The sequence below is a fragment of the Lolium rigidum genome, chromosome 5, assembly GCF_022539505.1.
Source record: "Lolium rigidum isolate FL_2022 chromosome 5, APGP_CSIRO_Lrig_0.1, whole genome shotgun sequence".
In the NCBI taxonomy this organism is placed as follows: Eukaryota; Viridiplantae; Streptophyta; class Magnoliopsida; order Poales; family Poaceae; genus Lolium; species Lolium rigidum.
In genome coordinates this window covers 223,425,097-223,430,459 of record NC_061512.1, presented here as the reverse complement: position 1 = coordinate 223,430,459, position 5,363 = coordinate 223,425,097, and positions in this window count along the sequence as shown.

The following is a 5,363-nucleotide window of genomic DNA, read 5'->3' as shown; positions in this document are numbered from 1 at the left end:
GTTGTTAAGGCTTTCAAGTATTCTTTGTCTCCCCTTGTGTCGAATCAATAAATTGGGTTTTACTACCCGCGAAGACTGCTGCGATCCCCTATACTTGTGGGTTATCAAGAATCCAGGACAACCTTTGAACTAAAGTATTAGGTTGTAAACCATTTCACCTTGGAGTGGTGAGATAACCTAATAACACATGGAATAAAATTATATCCATGAATTGATACAGTAAGGAGGAAACCAATCCAATTAAGTTAGTCAAATGGAATCTTAGCCTAGATATCTAAGGAGATATTAGGAGTACACCATAAAACCTAGAATATCCTATTCTTATATGAAAGAGCTTAACCTATGGTGTTATACTCAAGATAGTTGAGGCAACACTTAAATCTAAGGGAGTGAACTATCCATATGTCATGATGAATAAATCATCATTCCTTAAGTAGAACTATAAGTTATTATCTCAGGCATTCTCCTGGGATATAAGTTATTTAGGTAACCATATCCATTCATCATAGTATAAGAAAGAAACTATATTTAGTTGATCAAGACAATACTTAATCTTGGGAGTGAGAAACCCGATTCTTGAGAGATAACTTAGAAAACCAAACTTTGATCATTATAAATTGTGTAGTGATCATAAAACCTAAGAACTTGAAGTAGAAGATATAAACACATAAGAAAAGCTTAGAGTTAAAGCCTATAATTTATATGGTGAGAAACCATTCATCATTAGAACCAAAGTTAAATATAAAAAGAAATATAACTAAGTTAGTTACTTCAACAATAGATTAAGGATATAATATAAATCTATTGGTGGAAGATATAACCAATTCTCAAGTCCTTAGTAAATAATGGAGAACATCAAATATTAAGAAAGTAATCACCTTATCATGGATAAGGGAGACTAAACCCTAGTTTGTGCATCACTTGGGTGATCATAACCATAAACCTAGTTCACATGTGAGTTCCAAACCATATGCCATTAGGTGAATATCATTAGAACCATAGAATTGCTCACAAACTAAATCTTAGGCTTCAATTATTGAACCTAAGATTAACCTAGTGCTAAATACTATAGTTAAAACCATATGTGTGATCAACCACTTACCCTTATAATTAGACCAAACCATGATGAGAGTAGTATTTATATTTCAAGGTGTTATTCAATATAATTCCAGTGCTACCTTTGAAATATGGTTATAATAAAACCTACAAGACCTTAACAAGCAAGTGCTCACATAAAATTATGTGCAAGTAACAAATTCCTCAAATAGAAACCAAGCACTAATAAAAATCTATGAGATACTCTGAGTTAAAAGTATTAACTCTAATCATTCCAAAAGTTTTGATCTATAAGGAAAAGGAAATTTAAATAAGAAAATAAACTCATGTCCATTAGCTATTTTGAGTAATCCTACATGTATTAAATTTAATCAAATATAAAATACTTTCTACAAATAAGAAAGTGGTGAAATAGTTATTGCACTACATCCTCATTGAAATAACACAATTGAGACACCTGCCAAAAATAACAGAATTCAAATATGAGTTTAATTTGGTAATTACAAAACAGAAAATGAAAACAGAAAAATAAAATGAGGAGAAAAACCTTACCTAGCTTACCTGGCCGTGGCAGCCCACCAACAGCCCACCAGTACAGCCCAAACCGCAGGCTAGGATCAGCCCGAATACCCCTTCGTCTAAAAATATTGGAGAGGAGCTCGTCCTCATCCTCTCCAGTATGCATGAGCGCCAGCACGAAGTCGTGCTCGGCCTCCTCTCTCGCTGGCGACCTCTCCGCGATCGACGACGTGACGAGGCTCGCTCCTGGCGCCGTATAAAGCCTCCCGACGAACCCTAGCTTGCTTTCTCCTCTCTCTGCTCCAAAATTCCCCAATTCCGAAACCCTAGCCGAACCTGCCTCCGACCATCGCCGCCGGTAGAGACCTCCCCAGGCCAAGTCGCGACCACCATCGTCTCCGCCATGCTCGACTTGCCCTACCTGCAAAAGGAATCGGGCAGGGACGAACCGTAGCGTCGCTGTCGACCTCGCCCTCTCCGACGGCCGGAGCCATCTATTCTGACGAACCAGGCCAGCTCCGACCTCGCCGTCAAGCCTGGCGTGACCCTGGTGAGCTTCTAAGCCTCCTAGCATGCTCGCCTCGTTCGATTATACACCATAGCCTCACCGCATAGTTCGCCTGTGAGCGCCGCCGTCGGGCATCACGACCATTAGGGGGTGGCGCCGCCACCACTAGCTTCGCCTCGGCGAGTACTTTCCAACGCGCCCCTGCACACGCCCGCGGGAACGCCCTAGCGCCGGCGACCATCGCCCATTTGCCGCCGGCCAGTAGCCTCCTCGCCACGGTGGCAATTTTGACTTGGTCAAAGCCCCGTGGCGGATGAGGTGGACACGACCCCACCAGTCATAGACTGTGGGTGTGTTCTGTCCGGGTAGGTTTAGTATTTCTTTTGTTTTATTTCAAATTCAATAATTACTGAAACTTTGAATGAATTTAGAAAATTCATTATAACCCAGAAAATATAAATAAGATATCAAAATTCTTAGAAAAGTAAAATCTATCCAATAAAAATATAATATGAAATTTTTAATTTTAATAAAAGTTTAATTATTTAATACTTATTAATTAAGTCTTTCTTTTATTCTTAATTGAATTAAAATTCAATAATTAGGAAAAATTCTCCAAATTAAATAAAACCAGTAAATAAATAAAGAAAACATTAAAACTAATTTTCTTTATTTATTTATTTTGTTAAATCCTTATTAAAAGGATTTAAACCCTAATTAATAATTACCTTAATTATTGAATTCTTTAAAAATAATAAAAGGACAAATCCAATATTATTTTTTATTCCAAAGTTATTAATAACTTCAACTTTATTAATGAAGTTATTAATCCAAGAATTATAGGATAATTAGGAAACCCTAGTTCCACTATAAACAAAGTGATAACCTCATAATTTTATGTGATTCCTAAAACCCTAATCCAAATAGGAACCCTAGCTTCATTAACCAATATGAACCCTAAATTGTGTCTAAACCTAAACCTTAGGTTAGAACATGTGATAATGATACTTTGCTTTTGATCCATAGAACCATAACTAGCAATTAAATACTTGCCATGTTCACATATAATGTAGGAACTCTATTATCAATAATTTAGTGTTCCGTATATGAATCCCTATCCACCTAGATGATCAAATTAGGATCAACCAAGTCTAAACACTAGTTTCTAAAGCCAAAACCATCATCCGTATTCATCAATGCTTAGCATCACACCATTATGAGGAACTCCAATAGCAACCATGCCAATATTGTGCATCCTATTCCCTACACACTAAACCCTATTAGGGTGAGATAATTATTAATCCTCCTATTTAGGAAACCACCATTCCTTACTTAGTAGATCCAATAGGAAACTCTAGATACCCTCACCATTAATTGAAATACTTCTTCTTACTTAAGAAGTATGTTCTTCAAAAGTTATTTCTTTTGAAGTAAACAAAGAATCTTCACCAACCCTGCCTAATAGGACCTATAGACAATAGCTAGCTATCACCAGCAAGGTATACCAACCTTGATAGCAACTATTTATAATAAATTGCTCAAGATGTTTAGGCTTAATTCAACCATACAAGCCCTAGTAGCTGATGAATCCAACATTGTTGGGATCCACCTCATTCTTACTCCGTAAACCAATTGGAACCATAGGAACCCATAGAACCCACCAACCCAATTATCATACTTGTTCTTTATTAAAGAACATGTTCTTCAAAAGTTATTCTTTTGAATTATATAAGAAGTAATCATCAACCATGCACTATAGGACTTAAACTTGACAACTGCTCTTTACTTATTATACAACTATTATCCCTTGGTGTGTATGATTGTTACTATGCATTTTACCACTTGCTTATGATTCTAAAACAACACAACCCTGAATAAGAACCTTGTTTGTGAATCATTCTAAAAGTGCAACACACCCGAAACTAATTATTACAACTCACTAATCCTAAATCATCGGGGTTAGGTCACGCTTAGAACGATTGCATCTCATACTTATGCGTTATTGCATCCTTGGTAATCTTTTAAACATCATCCTTACCGGACGATGATGCTTGATGACCCACAAGTATAGGGGATCGCAACAGTCTTCGAGGGAAGTAAAACCCACTTTATTGATTCGACACAAGGGGAGCCAAAGAATATCTGTAAGCCTTAACAGCGGAGTTGTCAATTCAAGCTCGCACTGGAAATAGACTTGCTCGCAAGAGTTTATCAAGAGTAACAGCTTTTATAGCAAGTAGAAGTAGTGAAATATAAGCAGCAGTAGTAACAAAGACAAGCAAGAGTGATTATAGTAAACAACAGGATTAAAATACCGTAGGCACGGGGATGGATGAACGGCGCCGCATGGATAAGAGAACTCATGTAACAATCAAGGTAGGGCATTTGCAGATAGTAATAAAACAGTATCCAAGTACTAAACAACCATAGGCATGTGTTCCATATATAGTTGTACGTGCTCGCAATGAGAAACTTGCACAACATCTTTTGTCCTACCAGACCTATGGCAGCTGGGCCTCTAGGGAATCTACTCGGTAATTAAGGTACTCCTTTTAATAGATCACCGGAGCAAAGCATTAACACTCCGTGAACACATGTGACCCTCATATCACCGCCTTCCCTCCGGTTGTCCCAATTTCTGTCACTTTGGGGCCTCGGGTTCTGGACAGCAATATGTGTATACAACTTGCAGGTATGATCATAAAACAATGAATATCATCATGAAACAATAACATGTTCAGATATGAAATCATGGCACTCGGGCCCTAGTGACAAGCATTAAGCATAACAAGTTGCAACAATATCACAAAAGTACCAATTACGGATACTAGGCACTATGCCCTAACAATCTTATGCTATTACATGACCAATCTCATCCAATCCCTACCACCCCCTTCAGCCTACAGCCGGGGAATTACTCACACATGGATGGGGGAAGCATGGCTGGTTGATGGAGAGGCGTCGGTGGTGATGATGGCGATGATCTCCTCCAATTCCCCATCCCGGCGGAGTGCCAGAACGGAGTTTCTGGTCCCGAGACGGAGTTTCGCGATGGCGGCGGAGTTCTGGATGTCTTCTGGCAATTTCGTCTAACCCCCGTTCGTTTTTAGGTCGAAACCCTTAAGTAGTCCAGAGGGGGGCGTCGGAGGCTGGCCGAGGCGCCGCCACCATAGGCCGGCGCGGCCCAGGGGCCCACCACGCCGCCTTGTGGGGTGGGTGCCACGTGGCCCCCTCCTTCCGGGTCTTCCGGCTCCGTTAATCTTCTCGTGAAAATAGGCCC